This window comes from Leptinotarsa decemlineata, unplaced genomic scaffold (genome assembly GCF_025532065.1).
Source record: "Leptinotarsa decemlineata unplaced genomic scaffold, Ldec_3_MD MMD2_tig00000008_RagTag_RagTag, whole genome shotgun sequence".
NCBI classification, from domain to species: Eukaryota; Metazoa; Arthropoda; class Insecta; order Coleoptera; family Chrysomelidae; genus Leptinotarsa; species Leptinotarsa decemlineata.
In genome coordinates, this window is record NW_027412537.1 from 3,121,172 (window position 1) to 3,143,121 (window position 21,950).

The 21,950-nt window shown below is 35.2% G+C and overlaps 1 protein-coding gene across 1 annotated transcript in view; it reads left to right on the forward strand.

The window, feature by feature from the left end:
* LOC111502620 (retinol dehydrogenase 14) overlaps positions 1–21,950 on the forward strand; it is a 119,639-nt gene that overhangs the window by 65,858 nt on the left and 31,831 nt on the right. The window lies entirely within an intron of this gene.

Here is a 21,950-nt window from a genome sequence, read left to right on the forward strand (position 1 = left end):
GCGGATAGCTTTGATAAAGACAAAAACTATAAATAAAAACCTATACTTTCTATTTTATTATTACAAAGATAAGTGATATGTGAAAGAAAGTAGCCAGATGATTTTTGTTCTCAAAATTCATATTGCTAATAATAAATCCCCAAGCGGGGATTTCGGGATTTACTAAAGCGCGGCAGATTAATATACAGGGAGATACCTTGTACCCGGTCAAGTATCTCCACCAAATATGAGCCCCATATATAAGGCCGCCCGTGAAGGATAAAGGATCAGATTAGTAAAAAAAATTGATCATCAGAAGTTCTCGAGCGCGTCAGAGTTAATTACGCGGTGAGTTAATTACATATGAAAAAGTGTATATTCCAGTAATCTGACAATTTGAGAGTGACGTAAAGAAAGGGGAGGGCAGCAAAGTTGTAAAATTCTCGAGCGTAGCTGATATTTTTTTATTTTGAAGAAAATGATTCGAGGATAACGAAAAATATATAATCTGACGATTTCCGCAAGCCGAAATAACAAAAACTCGTCGATAAAGTTTAATGCGTGCAGCTGTGTGATACCTATATTTCCCTCTCCGAGTTTCTATTCCTCTTTCACTTTTTCTCTATCTATTACTCTCTCACTCCGTCCCCACTCTGAATGTTGTTGCCATGACGCCATCACAGCTAATCACAGAGACTCGTTCGTCATGAAGATGAAGATGATGATAAATTAATCAATTGATTATAAAAAATTTGATTTTTTTGAGTATTTTTTAAAAATTATTTTTTTATAAATACAAGTATTCTACTCAAAAAACATACACTTATTTATTCGCAGTCTATTCCCTGAACTTTTCAATTATTCAAGTTCAATGTTTTAACAAAAAATTTAAAAAAATATATTTTTTTGTCAGATTAGGCGAATTCCTCTAGATAATCGTCAGATTATGAGACAGCACGTCTAGAACATATATGGTTCATCTTTCTAATCTGACGCGCTTGAGTACTGCAAAATGGTGAATTTTTTTTGCACATTATAATAATGGCCGCGAGTTTGCGTCAGATCGAAATCGTCAGATTATTGAATGAGAACTTTTTATTGTTGCACTCAACACCCTCTTAGAGAATCTGATGCGCTCGAATAATTTTTTCCACTTTTAACCCTTACGTACAAACACCCGCATCAACCATACGAACATTATTAAAAATACGTAGGACATTGAAGCTTTCAATATCTGACGCGCTCGAGTATGTCCATGCAACATTATTTTTTACATATTTAAAAATCTATAGCCGCTTCCCCCACCGCTTATATATTATATAACATTTTTTTCTTCTTATCATCTAAGCTTTGCAACCTAATATGTCTCTATGACGCTCGAGTAAATTCTCATTTTGCATCGTGGGCTCCCCTAATATAACATTAAGTTTTACAGCATTCCAAACATTCCATAATATAATGATTCACGTGTTTCAACTTAATCTTTGTACATCACTGGTGTCTAGAGTTATTTGGGATATTTTTCTTGCTCGTTTCAGGCATAGACGAAATTTTAGTGATCTTACATCAAGAAAGGAAACCCATTTTTGGGTTAGAGGAGAAAGAATCTATAGAATAGTGCTTCGATTTTCGAGCAAGCAAAAAATCAAACAAAAAGTGCTGACTCTAAAGACGTGGAGCAAGAGGAAGTTGAAGAAGTGGAGTTGCAATAAAAAAAATACAGGAACAGTGAACTAGACTTAGAACATTTACCAAATTCTCCATATAATGTACTAAATATAATAATATATATGTTGAAGACAAGGATATGAATGCTACATTTGAACTCATCGAACTTCACCAAGATGACACTCCTTATAAAGACGCCATACATTTCATAGAGAAAAAAACCTAATTCCTGATAACCAATGATTGACCTCCAAGTGAAAATTCACTTTCTGTCGTTTGGTATCATCTACTCGATGATACCCATGGATGTAGAAAAATATTTTTTTACGTTCATGATGATACCAAACTCCATTGAAATCTTAGTGTTTCTTGATTGGATCATTCCAAAGGTGCTTATCATATATAGAAAGGTCGCCTGTTCATCTTTGCTTCCGGAAACTATATTAGTGATCGTAGAATCATTCCAAATATCAGAAAATACGTTGATTAATATCTTTCATCGTAATTTTTGTTATCACTGGTAGTAAATATTTTTCCCACACCCTGGGGGTAAAATATAATAATAAAATGTTTGCACATATAGTCAGTGGGCATACTTGAGAACTGGCTATAAATCAAATCATCTAAAGGAACAATTTCTTCAGGCCAGTGTCAACTCTCTACACTGTAGGCTAATGGATTGGCACCAATCAGAAAACAACTACTACCCTGGGTAACACCCCAAAGGGTGTTGGATTATATATAAGTGTCAGTGCAGCATTCTTCACTGAAGATATTCCTGCATATGCTGTTGGGAATACTCTTACAGACTGGTTTCGAGCTGTTTGGCCACTCGTCAGTGCAAGATAGCGTATATCATCAACATAAAGTAGATGACTTCCGATAATTGAAAATCGAATTCATTCAGAGTATCATTTCTCGAACTAGACTCAAAATTTGAAAATAAGTAACTCTATACATGGATGTGTAGATCATGCAAAGAAGTAACTTTCAGACACAAACTGAAAGAAAGTCCTCCTGAAACAGCTACTTTCATATAAACATTGAATTACACGAAAGAAAAAAAATTCTTTCGAAACAAATACTTCTATATGAACACTGAATTATACAGAAGATACTTTTCTCTATTCAGTTTGTATATCGAACATTTGTTGAGGAATAAGAATCAGATATCATTCACATGAGTTCTACTTTGAATGAATGGTAATAAATTGTACTCACACGGAACACTGTCACCCTAACTGGTATACACCGTGTTTCGCCTTAAGACACTTGCCCTAAGGCTCTTCAGTACCAAATTGGCGAAACACGGTGTATACCAGTTAGGGTGACAGTGTTCCATGTGAGTACAATTTATTACCATTCATTCAAAGTAGAACTCATGTAAATGATATCTGATTCGTATTCCGCAAATAATGTTCGATATACAAACTGAATAGAGAAAAGTATCTTCTGTATAATTCAGTGTTCATATAGAAGTATTTGTTTCGAAAGAATTTTTTTTCTTTCGTGTAATTCAATGTTTATATGAAAGTAGCTGTTTCAGGAGGACTTTCTTTCAGTTTGTGTCTGAAAGTTACTTCTTTGCATGATCTACACATCCATGTATAGAGTTACTTATTTTCAAATTGATTACTTCTTTCCTTTCTTTAGAAGATTCTCTCATCCATTTTTTGTATCAGATGGAGTAGTAGAAAGCCAAAAACTTTCTTCCCCAAAAAAGTAATAATTATTCTTATATCAACTGTTCATATTTGGTATGAATTAATTTCAATGCATGTATACATACCCAATATCCTAATTTATTCATCAAAATTAATTTTTCATTGAGTATCTCGAGTAACTTCCGCATTCCCATTATACGTAATATATACATGAGCCAAGGAGCCGAAGATACCCCTAAAGAGTAGCACTTAGTTGGCAGTTGGGTTGAAACCAGAGCCGGTATTAGGGATTTTGCCTTTTATTGTATACAAAATACAAAAATATATCATATAAATTTTCTATGTTCGAATTCAATTTTCTGATAAAACGAAAAATGCCAAACGGTAAGCGAAAGAAGCCGTTATCAACCGTTCAAATCATATACAGAAAAACAAGTTGTCCGTACGATTGGAAATCTCATTACAAATAAAATCTCAACAAAATACCTCAAGATGAATGGACCGGGTACTCTGGTGAATTTTCCGAAGTGAGAACAAGTATACTTTCAAAGAAACATCTTTCGTTGAGTACAAGTCTCGTCATACTCGTCCCATGAGTGAGACTAACATAATATACATATATCTCATAACTGTTAGTAGAATCAGTGAGCAGCTTGAATCAATTTCAACAGAAATTGATGAAAAATTGAACTACAGTGAAAAAGCACCTATAACACAAAAAACTACGGTTATGAAATTATCACAATAGTTCCAATTCATTACTTTCTTCGAGTTTTGGTCATACATTTGAAGAGGTTTTCTCCAACATGAAAATTTGGAGGATGTTTTACACGACTGATTACGCAGCAGAAAACATAGCCCCTTGGCACAAGAACCTTTGTGTACTGTTGAATTACAGTGAAACCTATTAAGGCGCGTATTCATATGGGCTAAAGAACCGCAAAGTAACATTGAACATGTTAGAATGATTTATCTTTTTGGAGAAAACCGATGCCTGGATTTTTATGTCATTGAATTGAACCTGCTTACTTTCACCCCAATTCGAAATCATTTCTAGGTCCTCATTGAGATATGCAACCTCGTGCTGCTGGTGAAGATGTGCATCCGCAACAGATGTCCTGGAATCCAAATAGAATGACGAGACAGGTATGCTGTCGTCAGCAGAGCAATATATTGGATTATGGTTCCCAAAAAGGTTGGAGATAATATGAATCCCTGGGGATCAACAGCGTAGGTAGTTAAAGTATTCGAGATATTTTAGGAAGCTGTAGAGCTATACACAAAAATGATTCGACATGCCCTAGCATCCAAGTTTGGCCAACAAACCCTCATGCCATGATTTATCCAATTTGGCCGCGCCTTAACACTTTAACAACGCCACATTGCAGCCACCCAGCGTCGCATCAAAGAAATATTGTACATTCGTTTGCAAGTATTGGCAGGTAAGCAATCATTGAAGTTTTTGAAGAAACACAGTAAGACAGTAAGAAATACAAAATATATTTACATGGCATTAAACAATTTGGATGCAAAATAAGAGTAGTTTCTTCCACCAATAACTTTCTTCACTTTCTCTTTTGTTTCTGTACCTTGTATCATGAGTATGTTATTTATATCAGAGAGAAAACGTTCCTTTTTGGTGGCGATTAAAAAATTTTCAGCATAGAGTTTTGCCTAATATCTAAGACCTGTGCCTCTTGGTATAATTGATCTGAGCGGCATTCATTATCTTTTCGACGTATTACTTTTGAAATCCGTTTTTGAATCCCCTCAAATTTTTTACATATGTTTTATCAACACCACCACATCCAATAATTCCAAGTAATCTGGCATGACATAATTGTTCTGTGGGTGGAAAAGGGTCAGTCTCTCTGTTTCTTTTACAAAATGTCTTCTACGGATAAAGATTTCAAACGCGTGAACGTCTGAAATATTCAAGGATGATCTACAAGTATATCGGGCATATTCCCAACGAATACATTTGAAGGAAAGTAAGAAAAAGGATTAAGAAGAGCTTGTGGATTGACAGATTATTCCACAACTAAATTACGATAGTTATTATAAATCTGTGTTTGACATATTGGTTGTGAAAAATTACTTATCATAACATGAAAACAATCTGTTTCAAAAATCTGTTTTTTCGTTAATCAGCTGTCGCCCCCATACGAACGACAACTCTCAGAAGTTGAGAAACTTGTGCGAGCTAAGGACTAACGAGGTCTTACCTTTTAACGTGTGATTCCGAACAACTAACTTACGTCACGAAATCAGATATAATGACTACTTTGTTGGTCAATAACATTGTAACTCGAAATAAATCATATCATTATTTATTGAATAAATATCAAAACTGCCTCAACTCAAAAAATATTTATAAAGTAATAGATAGTGTATAAAAAATAACACTCATGCAACAGTGTATTATGCATGTATGTACAATACGTAACAAATTCTAAATGAGCAATAATTATTGTTACTTAAATTGGAAACAGTTTTTAGATTTCTGGAAAATGTACTTTTTTGACTCGTGTCACTTTCGAAATACATATGCGATATCATTTTTCCAGCGTTTTGAAATATGGTTCGAAGTGTCACAAATAAGTGTCCGTATCATTGGCGCGAAACATCAGCTTGTCTCAAAAATTTCATTATTTCATTCCGATAAAGTAGACATTGCAAAATAGGACAATGCATTTGAAATGTTTTATGTCTGGGACCTTTAAATTCGCAGAAGCCTGTAGACGATACATGGCGGCGGTATATAATTTGAAATCTTATGACTATAAATCTCAAATACTCTTATCAAGGTATAAAAAAGTACCACAGTGAGTCCCTCTCATACCAATATGTCTGAGCGTCACTAATATAAAACACTACATATTTTTTTTACATCAACCTTCTTTCCATATACTCCCATTTTTTTTTGCTTTTTCTCGTCTAAGCACTGACATTGAAGTATTCATTGCTTCAGTCATCTACCGAGACCCTTATTTCTTTCCCAACCTTTTCCTGTGCCGACGTATTTCCTCTTTATTATACAAGGTGTTAAGTATGTACCATAAATTCAGCAGACGATTCTATAGGTAATGTTAAGACGAAATGTTCATATAAACATGTGTCCGCAAATCGTTCGTTTTCAAGATACAGGGTGTTAAAATAAAAATAAAAAAAAAGTTATTCGTCAATATCTTAAATATCCTTTACCGAATTTTGTTGTAATTTGGCAATAGTATTTATAACATTAAGGAGCTAATTTAGCCCGAGCGTTTTTCAATTTATTAATTCCAGTGGCGTCTCGAGCGGGATTTGAACGAATATTTTTGACTTAAAAATGTACGCCACTGACTTTTGTGCAATTCTCATAATTTTTTTGAATTGAGCATTTAGAAATACAACTTTTTTGTCAATTGAATTTTTTTCGTATCTTGCTTACTTTTTAAGAAAAAAAGTCGACCTAATTGCATATCCCTGGACCTCACAAGGAATAATATGGGGAATTAAATGTTTCTTTTGGAAGTTATTATTTTTACAATTTTTCATTACTAATTTAATAACAATAATAACAAATATTGAATAACACGTTAATCTAGACTAACGAATTGCAGTAAAATAAGTGTTGGAAATAGCCTCCTTCGGCTTCAATACAACCGTCTAGCCGCCGCATCATTGAATTTCGCACTCTTCTGAAAATACCTGGCAAATTTTTTATTATGTCACTTGAATTAATGATTTTATTCCGCAAATACTCTTCACTTTGAATAGCAGTTGTATACCAACGCTTCAAAGTGTCCCCAGAGAAAATAATCTAAGGGATTAATTTCGGACGAGCGAGGTGGCCATGGGTGTGGGCCTGCTCTCCCAATCCAGCGATTATGGTAATTTTCATCCAAAAATTGCCGTGCCACTACACTAAAGTGTGGTGGAGCACCATCATGCATGTACCACATACGGAATCTTTCCACGACTGGAATTTCTTCTGAATGTCCAGGTAAAACAAATTCTAGAAACCTTCGGTATTCTTCTTCCAGTCTAGGTGGAAGGAAGTGAGGCCCAATGAGATGGTCACCGACAATTCCAACCCAAATATTAAAAGAAAACTGTTCTTGAAAATTATTTTCTATCAAGGCGTGTAGATTGTTTTCGGCCCAAATGTGATTGTTGTGGAAGTTAATGATTGAATTGCGAGAAAAACAAGATTCTTCTGTAAACAATATTCGACTTAGGAAACCTGGATTTCTTCTTACTTTAACGCGTAACTAATTAGAAAAAGCTAATGTTACAGGCAAATCTCTGGGGAATAGAGCTTGCACACGTTGTATGTGATAGGGATATAGCTGCTGGGCTCTTAAAATCTGCCACACTGTGACACTGTGACAGTTATTCAGCTATTTTCCGAGTACTGGTATGAGGATTTACTTCAATCTCATTCAAAACAGCTCCTTCAATTTGAACTGTTCGTACCGTTGCAGGCCTCCCAATGACAACCGCCGATCTTTTAAAGCTGCCTGTTCCAGAAAGTCATGCATGGAGACGAACAAAAGTTCTTCTATTAGGCACTACACGCTGAGGAAATCTTTCATGGTGAATGCGTCTTGCAGCATTCGAGTTTCCGTGAGCCATTCCATAACAGAAATGCATATCTGCCATTTCACTGTTAGTAAATTGAACCATGTTTTACAAAAATGGTTGGAAAAATAACCACTAAACACACTTTTTATAACAATTAGAAATTGAAAGCTTATAAATTTGACAACTGTCCATTTGTTTATTAAAGGCTGCAATCGTTTTCCAAGGCAACCCTTGATTATTATTTATGGTATTTTCAAAAGAGTACGAAACGCCGATGACACCGCTCTCCTCTCATCTTCCATGGGTCGAGAGCTCGGCGTCGTCTACATACAACGTGCATTGGAAGATCCGATTGGAAGATCCGAGTGAACCCGGAAAAGACTCAGGCGATAATCATGGGAAGACTGAAATCTTCTCCGGCCAGAAAAGTGAGAATCTCTGGAAAGGAGATTAACTGGCAAGCGCGGGTAAAGTACCTCGGCCTTCTAATAGACCGTAGGCTCACGTGGAACCCGCACATAATGAGCGTCAAATCAAAGATCGGATAGCACGTCTGTATCCTCTGATCAACAGAAGATCTAAAATGAGTCTTAAGAACAAGATTACCATCTATAATACGATGTTCAAGCCTGTCATCATGTATGCTTCAGGCATCTGAGGACAAGCGGTGAAATATAATATCTCCATTCTGGAGGTATTGCAAAACAAGTTAATGAGGATGATTGTGAATGCTCCTTGGTTCGTGCGGAATGAAGCCATCCGCAGAGATTTGCAGCTGCCTTCCATTCGGCAGTCCATTCAGTTGAGAAATCAGAGAGTTTTTGATGAAGCAGAAACTCATGAAAACCCATTAGTGAGGGAAGCTATGGACGACCCCTCTAGACGACCCCTCCCGATATAGAAGGCCCCGACACTCTGTCCAATGAGGCCCCTATGTCCCTCGTTAAAAGATGAACAATTTTTTCATCCAACCCACCCCAGCCAGGTAGGGGTACACCGTGATGTCTGAGGACATTCATGCCGCCATACCGTCAACACTCACCATCAGTTATGACCCGTTTATCCTTCTGGCAAACATCAATCCAAAAGGTAAGGGAGCCAGGCTCCAACCTGTTTGAAATCAAGACGACGTGCAGGAAGAGTGCGAAATTCAATGATGCGGTGGCTAGACGGTTGTATTGAAGCCGAAGGAGGCCATTTCCAACACCTAATTTAGTGCAATTCGTTAGTCTAGATTACCATGTTATTTAATATTTGTTGTTATTGTTACATAATTAGTAATGAAAAATTGTAAAAATAATAATTTCCAAAAGAAACATTTAATTCCCCATATTATTCCTTGTGAGGTCTAGGGATATGCAATTAGGTCGACTTTTTTTTCTTAAAAACCAAGCAAGATACAAAAAAAATTCAAGAGACAAAAAGGTTGTATTTCTAATTGCTTAATCAGAAGAAATAATAAAAATTGCACAAAAGTCAGGGGCTTACATTTTTGAGTCAAAAATGTTCGTTCAAATCCCGTTCGAGACCCCACTGGACTCAATAAATTGAATCACGTTCGGGCTAAATCAGCTCCTTGATGCTATAAATACCATTGCCAAATTACAACAGAATTAGGTGAAGGATATTTAAGATATTCATGAATAACTTGAGAACGAAGGATTTGCGGACCCATGTTCATATGAACATTTCGTGTTAAAATTACCTAAAGAATCGTCTGTTGAATTTATGGTACATACTTAATTAACACCCTGTATGTGTGGTTCCTAAATTTCAACAAAATGTATTTTGTATTTTTTTACTGTCTTACTGTGTTTCTTGAAAAACATCAAAGTTTGCTTTCCTGCCAATATTTGCAAACAAACGTGCAATATTACTTCGATGCGACAACTGCAATGTGGCGTTATTAAACTGTTGAGGCGTGGCGAAAGTTGTCCAAATTTCGAAAATATGTTGCGAATGAAATGGCTGCCACGAATGTTGAAATTGAACATCATTCTGAATTGGATAAGTCTTGGAATCATGGATATTTCTAAGGCCTTTCACCGTCTGTGACATGAGGGTTTGTTGGCCAAACTTCGATGCTATGGCTTGTTGGATCATTTTTGTATATAGCTCTCTAGCTTCCTAAAAAAAGGTTGCCTTCAAGTGGCCGTCGATGGATGACTCACAAATACTTTCACGATCAACGCTGGTATTCCCCAAGGATCCATATTATCGCCAATCCTCTTTTTGTTGTATATCAACGACTTAGTGGAAAACAAGAATCCAATATACTTCTTTGCTGACGACAGCACACTTGTCTCTTCATTTCATTTGGATTCCAGGACATCGACTGCGGATGGACATCGAATTGGGGTGCAAGTAACCAGGTTCAATTCAATGTCATAAAAACCCAGGCATTGGATTTCTCCAAAAAGATAAACGTCTTCGAACTGGATATAATAGTGTCAGAACCGATGTAAAAAGCTCAGATCAGACCTTCTTTGGAGCACTGTTCATATGTATGAAGCTTCGCCTCTAAGCATAACCTGAAACTGCTGGATTCCATCCAGAAAAGGTCCATCCCCCTGATTGAAGACGCTAACATCACTTGTAACCTTGATAGTCTGGAACAACGAAGAAAGTTTGAAGGTTTATCTCTCTTTTATAGATACTTTCACAGGAAGTGATCAAGACTTGGCACAATAAATTCCACCAAGAGCGGTACATTTCACAAATACGCGACGGACTGTGGCTGCTTATCATTTTGAGGTTCAAGTCAGTACACCTCGAACTTCAGTGTTTAAGAACTCTTTCATTTGGAGAACTGCGTTCATGTGGAATGAATTTCCTGAAAACGTTTTTCCAAATGAATAATATCCATTTGGAATATTATATTATAATCTTCAGCAATTTAATTCTAATGTGACCCACTACTTTTGCACATGCACCAGTCTTAGAGCACCTTAAGGATTTTCCTGTAGTACTTGGTTTCTTCCTTAAAAAACCCAGAACATATGTAATACATAGAATAATTCATTTCAACTTGTTCAAATATAATGCCTCTGGAAACCATTGAAAGTTTCTACAAAAAGTAACAGAAAGTGAAACTGGAACCTCAGGCGTAGAATAAAAAAAAACTGTAATTCTCTTCTCGACGCCCGTTTCACCAACCAAGTTAGCTTATTCAGGAGACGAAGAAAACTTCTTCGAAATGACAGTTGACAGCAGATAAAATATTCGCATGAAAATGTGCCGTATGAGTATAATCGCTCAATGCGATGGTTATTTTGCGATTTGCGATTTCCGTGAACGACCTTTCATGCTGTTGTAAAGTGACGTCCAGACTTGTTATTTTGTTGCATATCTGTACCCAGCTTTGCAAATGGATAACATAACCAAAATCTCTCGTGAACAGAGAGGCATATTATGTTCTTTTCTATGATCAAAAGTGAACGAAATTAGATTTTTGACGTGGTATAAATGTATACATTTGTAATTTAAATTGAATAATTCATTGGCTACACCTCATTCAGTTTCACTCTAGTCAATGTATTTTTCAGTCGCTAATATCCTTGGGGGTTGATACAATTTTAAGTAAAGTTTCAAAAAATATTTCAACACCGATTCTGGGCATTCCTCCATTGATAAATAATGCATGAAGTTTACCGTTTCACGTAACGAGTCCGGACTAATTTATTGTGAGATTGTGAGTTATTAGTAAGCCCGAAACTCCTGCTGCTCGTTCCGACGCGTGCTCTGGCGCCACAGGCGTCTTTTTGGACTATTTCTCGCCATATTTGTATACGTGACGCTCCTGAAAAGTTTGTACAACAACGGAATCCCAATCTCGAGTTATTCGTGTTTCGCTCATTCTACTGATGATACAAGTGTGATGGGATGTGTAAAAAAACAACTTCTATTTTTTCGTTCCGAAAATTAACTAGCAACTTCTGTCTCTTAAACGACCAACTACACTACACGATTTTATATATTCACAAAATGTAATAAATTTATTCAAATTTTATAGTATGCATTGTTCACAAGTATTCACACAAATTCACGGAAGTTAACGTTGGCTGTCCTTGTTCATTTTTTACTTCCTGAACCATTGTGCATGCTGTTTTTGGCGAGTGCATTGGCTTGGGATGTGGGGGTTGAGCAAACCGGCCATCAGATGGCTGCTTCCACGTAGCACCGCTGGATACAGGAATGACAGGATCACTTGTGGTTCTGTTATTCCCTAACTGAATGGCTTAACCTAAGGTGTGTGTATCTGTGCCGAGAGGATGAATGACACTGAGCCTATCAGCTGTCTCTACAAAACCTTTGAGATACCGGGCGCCCTCTCGTCGTAGCATCTCCTAGTCACGGTAATGCTGGACTCTGCTGTGATTGACCTTCTTTCCCTAGCTACTCGTGGGACTTTTCTGACGCTAAGTCGATAGAGGAGATGGATGTCGAGTTTATGACTCCAACTGACCTCCCTGTAAATTTAAATCAGGAGCGGATGTCAAGTTTACGACTCCAACTGACCTGTCTGTAAATTTAGTTCAGGAGCGAGAGCTTCTCAACTCCCTAACTCCTGATCCAAAAACTGAACCTAAAAATAAGGTTTGGTGGTGCAGCCAGGAAACGACTGAGTCGTCTACTCAAGAGCGGGTTACCTTATATCACCGTCTTGCGCCAAATTCTTGAGCGGCGTACGCAGAATCTGTCACAGGTAGAGGAACAAACCCCCCATGAGCAGGTTAGCAAACTTTTGCACTCAAGTGATGATTCACCAAAACCAGAGGCGATAAAGCCCTGTTCGGTTGAATCTAAGGCATCGTCAGGTGTAGCTGACGTGCAAAAACATCCATATGAAAAGGTTGTCGCGGGTATCAAGGTGGGAATCTTGCACCTTGACTATACGACTACCTCAATAACGATGAAACAGCAGAGCATATACTTTGTGCCTCCCCCGCTGGGGACTGAATCAGGATTTTAGAGTTCGGCAGAGCCGTTACCATCTGACCTGAAAGACCACTCACCATACAAACTAATCGGCTTCGTTAAGAAGCTGGGTTAATTTGGTCGAGTGTGAATAGGTGTGATCCACAATAAACCTAACGTTGGCCACACGTAATCATCTTAATATGATATTGAATTTTGATATGAATTAATGGTTATAACTACGAAGCCGTAATGTTAAGATCTGAAAAAAAAATGTCGACGCAAAGTAAAAATCAAGTCATCTCAACCAATTGTGTCAAAGCTATTTTACAGGTTTGCTGATCGTAGTCTGCGTAAGTTTTTATGCCTCACGTTTCGTCTTTTACTGCGGTAAGTATTATCAAAGGCGACAAGGCGATGGACGAGGTGCTCGAGGTGTTACCACCGCTTTGAGAACAATTTCGAGCATTTTCAAAGTAATAATCAGGAATAATAATAGACAATAACCAATAGTGAATTTTCACATTGTGAGATTGAAATTATTACCTTCATTGTAAAGTACTTTTCCATCACTTCGTTCTGATAATTATTGAAATTTGTGTTAAAATTATGTTTACTTCCATTATGAAAAGTGAAAGTGGTTATTCAGCAGAAGCATGAATGAAGAGATAATTTATTGTAATATTAGGATCTTTCATCATTATGTCGAAAATATATTCATCAGGTGCTAAAAACAACTACATCAAAACTTTATCTACAGCTGATTGTATTTTTACCCAGTTTTTTTGAAAAGAAAACCAATGAACCTACTTTTTTCTGTTTTTTTTTTTAATTTTTCCTTTATATGTATATAGAGGCATGTGTTCATCAAATAATTAATTGATTGGAATATAACTAGATATCTACCGTTTCTCTCAGTTTAACGTTGGCGACATAGTTAATACGTCAGTATCGACTTCACTGTTGTTATATTGATTAACATGCAAAATTTTTACGAAAAATTCCACGTCATGAGAAAAAAAATTGTGATTTTGAAGCTGTTTATGACATCTTACGAAGAAAGGACTTCGTTGATTCGACTAATTTATCAATTCATACTATTAGCTGAGAGTGAAACAATAGGTGGACGAATTGTCTAGATGATATCATTTGACGAATGATATATAATAATAACAGTTACAAAATACAAATCATGAAATTATAAAACAACAACAACAATTAATTGGCGCTCCGGGGCAACTTCATTGATTCCAGTGGCGCATTTGCTTTTTCAGCTGCATGAAAACCCAGAAAAATATGCAACACCACATCATCTGAAGATCTTGATCTGCCAACGTCCTCTCTCTCATAAAACAGAATTTGGGGTGTCTCCAGAGGCTCCAATAAATTCAATACATCGCCAGAACACTTAGTGACACTAAACATATATTGCCACTGAAAAATGAGGTACAAGGTATTATTGAATGAGTAGTATTTTCGAAAGAAATATTCCCAAATGAGATTTCATGGCTATTCTTGGACCTATTGAGAATTCATGGACAATAATTTTTTTGTTTCCAACTATTTTATCTCTCAATAACAACTCAATATTTTTTTGACTAACCAGTTATCAGTCCAATAAATCTCCACACCTTACTTCCTTTGATTTTTTTTATTCAGACACCACTTCAGAGTACCATTTTCTGAACTGTTTACAAATTATGAAAAGTATCAAATTAGTTACAATTAAAATTAAATTTTTCAAAAAATATTTTGAAATTAGTGACATGTTATTCTAGATGTTACCAACGACTTCCCGTTACTACACTTATTGGATTTCTCCGTATTTTCTAACCTTACCAAAGTATCAACTATATCAACTGAACGTCTTTCGGAAGGAAAGAAAGGAAGTTGAAAGCTTTGAGTTCATTTCGAAAATCCAAGCTATATCATCATCATTCTCCTAACTCAATTTTTCATATTCAACTCTGAATGTGTAAATTTCTTTGAATTTTTTCAATAATATCCAAACGAGCAAAGTATTTCGACAAATAAAGATGAGTTAATTCAATATTTTATTTAAACTTCTTCAACTTCTACAGTTGAAATAAAAAAAACTCCTCATAAATGACTGAGCAAACATTTAAATATACTTTGTAGAGCTATTGCCAGCGACTTCAGTCTTTGAGTTTTCCCAGATTTTATATCAGCAAAAATATCTCGTGTATTTGCATAACGTTGATTTAAAAGGAAATCGTTTTATTAATTATAAATATATGATGAAAGTCTCATCCAATTCGATTGAATAGTAATTTCAATATATGATTTTCCAACAAATGTTTCACGGGAGTCTTTGAATTGTCTTTCATTTATGACCCGATTGGAATGAATGAAACTCTAAATCCCAAGCGAAGCTTACCATAACAAATAAGAGAAAACTGCGCCCAACTCGATTGATTCATTCTCAAAATTAGCGCGTTCAAGATAAATAGACAAACAGACGACAAAGACAAAACTTTCGTGCCCCAACACCAGACAGCGCTGTTTCGACTCGAAATAGGTATCATCAGTGATGCTAGGCTGAACCACGAATGCTCTGCTGGTACATTGCTGGGACTCAAACAGTCTGAAGGTGATCCACTCTACTGAATGTTTTTCCATGGTTTTCAATATTTTCTTTGAATGATGATGTGAGGCTGTAAGCTTTGGAGTTTTGATAATAGTCTCGTATTCAGTTTTCTTGGCTTTTACGTAATGTATTTTGCGGTTGAACTGTGAAAATGTTAAACGAATTAGTAAATACACTGAATGAGAATTTACTTAAATGATCTACGTGAAACTTCGTTGTACAGTAAACAAACACCATAGTCATAAATTTTCTCCTGATTATTTAATGTGACGCATCGTCGTATAGTTGTTACAAGGATCGTGAACATTATACAGTGCTTTTCTTTAATGTGTCTCTCTTTTAATTTTTGAACGAGTCAACTCAAAAAATTGAAGTTCGGGATAATGAAATTATTGTATGGATACTCCCAGATGGCGATTGGGCGCCATCTGGCAAAGAAGTTGAATAGAAAGGGGGGTTTTGTGACACACCTTTTTGAAGCTCCTGACAAGTGCTTCACAACCCTAGAATATAATGTCAATATCTTCAACTACTACAAAATGACGGAACTTTTAATAATTGCCTGAATACATTGACATTTAACTACATAATATGAGGTAATAGGCTTGAGGTCAGTTCAGAAGATGCTCGAAATGGTTGACTTGAACTTCTTGACATATGAACAGCCTATCTGATATTTCACGCTGAACATTTTCGAACACAGTAACGTCAATATCTCTACAAATATTTATTATTCTCTGCCGTATATCCAATATTGAAGCAGATTCAGTACCTTCTGCTTCAAATAGCCCCATAAAAAAGTCAAAAGGTATCAAATCTGGCGAGCTGGCTGGCCATTCGACGGCCAATTCCATGACCGGGAAAAGTAGTATCCAATCAGTTTCTTACTTGTCTGAAGTAATGTGGGGTATGTGTTTTCTGGAAAACATGAGGGTTGGTGTCACTCCTCTAAGGGCAGTTTTGTCTGTGAACATTGTCTGTTCAAAAATAACTAGACTTTTCAGGATTTACTACCATCTCACCAATTATTTGCACCGGAATGGACGGATGATCTGGAGGCTTTTTGTTATGCACACTACCGGTAGTTGTGACTTTGGATACAAGTTCCCCCAAATATTTTCTACAGATAGGACGATTCGGAAAACATTCATTGAAAATCCTTTCGGTCTCGTGAAAATTACACGTTGCACTGTAAATTGACGAGAATTGACCATTTTACAGATGTTGACGTGATACCTTTCTACTAGTAAAACCGAAAAATAAATGAGAATATTCTAACTGGACAATGATGTTCATTGTTGTACTGACATTTTTTTTTCGTTTTTATGAACAAAAAATAACTTAACAAACCTTATCGGGTTGTTGGAATTGCTATATAAAAAGGAATATTTCTAGAAATATCGATATCAATGTGTTTGTCATCAGGTTGTGAAGTATTCGTCAGGAGCTTCAAAATGATGTGTTATAAGACCCACCTTTCCATTTAATTTTTTTCTCCAGATGGCACCTAGTCGCCATCTTGAAAGTTTCATCTGTCAATTTCACTTCAAAATAAAATATTCATGCAATAATTTCATTATTCTAAATTTCAATTTTTGAGTGGACCCGTTCAAAAAATAAAAGGGTCTGTGATGGTCCGCCGTACTGAGTAGACGTTTTGTGTTCGCTCCGATACATTTAACAAATTTGTTTGTCAGTGCTAGGTTGAATTGTTCCTCATCCATATATACAGAACTGTCATATTTATAACCGTTTAGTAACTGTGTTATAACTTCTCGAAATGCCTGGAGGTTCCATTACTGTAAAAGAACTCAACTGCCGTGTTGATAAGCTTAGTGAACAATTCCAGAAAGGACTTCAAGAGATCAGGAATAATATCCCAACAAAACAAACACTGAGTACAACTAGTCTTGATATCGAAGTTTTTCTTGAAAGGCTAAATTCCTTTGAAAAAAATATGAATAGTTCCCTCATGGATTTAAAAAATGACCTGGAGTCTTTACGTAAAGACGTAATAGAAGTTACTTCAAAAGTAAATAGATTTGAAATCTAAAGAAACTTCAATTATCTTGTCTTTCATGGCCTTGATGAGGGAGATTCAAATCAATTTGATATTATCTCGAATTTTTTGTCTGCTAAAATGGGAACCGATATCAGTAAACACGATATCAGTCAGATATATAGACTAGGAAAAAAAACTGCTCAAGCCAAAAAACCAAGGCCACTAGTAATTCAGTTTTGCCGCCGTTGGACGAGGAATTTAATATTTAACAACAAGAAGAATCTTAAAGGAACATCTATTATGATTACAGAGCTGCTTACCGTTGAGAACTTCAATTTGTTCAAGAAAGTTCGTGCTCATTTTAATAAATCATCCTGGACTTTTAATGGGCTTGTTTATGTGAACTTCAAAGGTCAGAAAAAACTTTTGAAATGTGAAGCCGATCTTGATAAACTCCTTATAGAATCATGAAATCTTTTATTGGTAACTTTGTAACATCTTTTTTTTCTATTTTTTGTTAGCCCTCTGCAATTCAAATTTTTCATACTTTTTTTTTAGTCTGCTGACATTCTATGGCATTGATTTATTCTTATCTACTTTATTTTTCGGAGCGCCTTGGCATTGGTTTTTTTGTAGGTTAAGGAAAAATAACTGAAAAGTGTTTTTGGTATTCTTCCTCTTTCTGTTACTTACTTTTGATAGATAATTGATTCTTTGTTTGATCTGTTACTAATAATAAATTATAATATCTCTTACATTTCAAGAATCTTTGTACATTACTGATCTATTTCATCCGTTTTTCCTCTCAAACAGTTATATTAAAAAAATATTTGCCGTATTTCTATATTTTCTATTTTATATCGTGGATATAATTAATGAGTAAACAGTCTGCTTTTCCTGTATTTGAAATTTAACGTTTCCGTTATGAAAATTGCTCATCTGAATCTCAGGTCAATTTTTACAGGCTTTAATGACCTCGTTGTACTTATACATGAGAACAAATTTAGCATTGTAATGGTCTCTGAAACGTGGCTGACCGATCAGTTTGATTCTAACATGATTCAAATTTATGGTTACAAGTTCATACATGAGGATAGAAAAGGGAGAGGTGGGGATGTCGGAATTTATCTTAGAAATGATTTGAAGTACAACAAAATAACTTTTGATTTTGTGGTTGAAGAATCTCTTGAATTCATCTTTATTGAAGTGAAACTTGGATGTAGAAGTCTGGCCTTAGGCGTATTTTATAGGCCTCCAAATACAAATTTTTTGAGCATGATTGGTGACCTTGATAATATGATATCCGCTGTTTGTCCTGTTTCTGATGATGTGATATGTATGGGAGACTTCAACGTTGACCTTTTCAAACTACCCAATCCCCTACTCAACTGCTTTGAATGTTATAATTTGGAACAAATTCTTAATGAGCCTACTAGAATCACCAACGTTTCTAGCATGCTCATTGACCCAATTTTCGTTAGTGATAATAATCATGTTGTGAGATCTGGTACTTTATCATCCCAAGGCATTTCAGATCACAGGCTAGTTTACGTTGAATATTTAACAAAGAAATTCAAAATAGAACCCAAACTTGTAACATACCGCTGTTTCGACAATTTCACTTTGCATACTTTTTTATCAGATTTATACCAAATGCCGTGGTTCGAAATTATAAGTGAAAATGATATTGATAATAAATTGTACAGTTTCAATTTATTTTTAATCACTACTTTTGACAGACATGCCCCTCTTAAAAAAGTTAGAATTACCAAACCACCCGCTCCTTGGCTCACTCAAAATCTCAGACTTCTTATGAAAGAACGTGATAAAGCCTTTCAAAAATTCAAAAAAACTAAATCTGTTAATGATCGTATGAGGTATAAAGAATTGAGAAATTATACCTTGTCAATAGTTAGAACTGAAAAAAGGACATATCTCAAGTCTGTCTGTTCTGAAAAAATACCACGCAAAACCTGGAATGCTCTTTCTAACCTCAATGTTCGTTCAAAAAAACAATATTCATTACCCAATCACCTCTCGAATCCCGATGAAATAAACAACTATTTTGCCCAATTCGTACAGAATGTTTCTAATAATTGTGATGAAAATATTGAATTTTATAGAGCAATAATTATTTAATCAGGCAAGATAACTTCTCATTTCGATTCGCTACTAAAGAAGCTATTCATGAAATCCTGAATGATATTAAAAGTCAAGCTTCAGGGGTTGATAATATTTCAATCAGAATGTTGAAACTTTGTAGCCCGTTTATAGATAAATATATTACGCATATCATCAATTGTTGTTTTGAACGTTCATATTTTCCAGACTTGTGGAAAATGGCCATTGGGAAACCCATTCCCAAAAATAATGATCCAGCTAGTTATTCTGATCTCAGAATTATCAGTATACTTCCAACCATGAGTAAAATCTTTGAAAGAGTTATTTATTTACAAATTAATGAATATTTCAATAACAATAATCTATTATCACCATCGCAATGTGGTTTTAAGCAGGGTTTTAGCACGGCTACAGCTCTTGCTACTGTTACACAAGACATTGTTGAGGGATTTGATAAGGGAATGATTAGCACTCTGGTACTACTAGATTTTTCGAAAGCATTCGATACCATCAATCATGAGCTGATTTGCATGAAACTCAAATATTATGGTTTTGATAGTGCTGCCTTATTTCTCATCTGGTCTTATTTACTTGGTCGATCTCAAAAAGTTGTTGTTGATGATCATCACTCCTTACCTCTTGATATTCTATCTTTATTGTTCATCATTTATACTACTGACATAATCTCGTCCATCAAGAAATGTAAAATACAGGCGTATGCTGATGACATACAATTATACATGCACTTTAAAATCGATGAGTGTGCTGAGGCACAAAATCTCTTCAACACTGATCTTGATTTGATCAATGGGCTATCAAGTGAACATGATTTGAAAATTAATCCTAATAAAACAATGATGATGCACTTTGGATCGCAGAAGAATCGTAAATTTGCAGAAAACAATTTCCGTTTAGAACTAGGTTATACTATCTTGACTCCTGTCAATACAGCTAAAAACTTAGGGGTCATGCTTGACACTGATCTTAGATTTACTAGTCATGTTAAAAATTTAATGAAAAAAGGTCATATGTCATTGAAACTGTTATACTGTAATCGTTTTATTTTGAGCCAACCTCTAAAAAGAATGCTCTGTGATAGTTTGGTGCTAAGCCATTTCAACAACTGTGACTTCATATATGGGCTATACTTATATGATTCAGATAAAAAAAAAATAAAAAGTACAAAATTCTTGTTGCCGCCTAATTTATGGACTTCGTAAGTATGATTCAATTTCTGAAGCCTTTAAAAACTCCCGGTGGCTCAATATGAAAAACCGTATGATTCATCATTTGGGTTGTTTTGTCCATAAATTGATCACCCTTCCCCATTCTCCTCTTTTAATACAAAAACTAATTCTGCGTGAAAATATTCACTCAAGAAACATCAGACATAAAAACAAATTAACTATGCCACAACATCGCACTGCAGAGTTTCAGAGATCATTTCTTTTTGGTGCTGTAAAACTCTATAATTCATTGCCTGAGCAATTGAAGAGATTCAATATCAGGAAATTCAAATACAAATATAAAAATTATATCTATGATAGTCAGTAATGTCTTTTTTTACTTTTTAGACAACAGATCAATTCAATTAAATTATTTATCAACTATCTTTAGAAGGTAATCACAAATTATTATTTTATTTACGGTTCTCATTTCGTGGTACCATCACTGTTAATTGCTTTTATTTTTGTATGTTTGCGTGCATTATGGATTGGTGCTTGTTGGTTGAGTTAGAGTAGCTTTGAGCTAGACTTCGCCAAGGAGTACCAGAATCTCCTGTAAACTATTTTCATTTTCAAATATATCTTTGTATTGTTTTTTTTTTGTATTATCAATGAAGCCGATTTGTTATTATTATTATTAAAGAAATGCACTGTATATTTCCAGAATTCAATAGTTCATCGATACAAAACGTACGGAAAGTTAATATATTTTCATCGTTAAAATCAAGTTTCACTTTCTTAAAATTCATTAGAACCAAAAGACGTTATTATCAAATACATTACACGACAACAGAAACTAGTTCAAATTGAAAGGGTTATATTTTTAGAAATGATTAATTTTTTGGTAAAAAAGTTTTTGGCTTTCTACCACTCTATATTGATACAAAAAAAAGGGGGGAAACTTCCAAAGAAAGGAGAGAAGAAATCAATTTCAAAAATTAACTATACACTAAGATGTGTAGATCATGCAAAGAAGTTACTTTCGGACAAATTGAATGGAAAAGCTCTCTCGAAACAGCACTTTTCATATAAACATTGAATTGCACGAAAGAAGAATACTTTCGAAACAAATTTTATATTAAAACTGAATTATACGAAAAACACTTTTCCCTATTCCGTTTGTATTACAAGCATTCGTGATGGAATCGAGTCAGATATCATTCACAGGATTCCTACACAATATAATAAATGAAAGA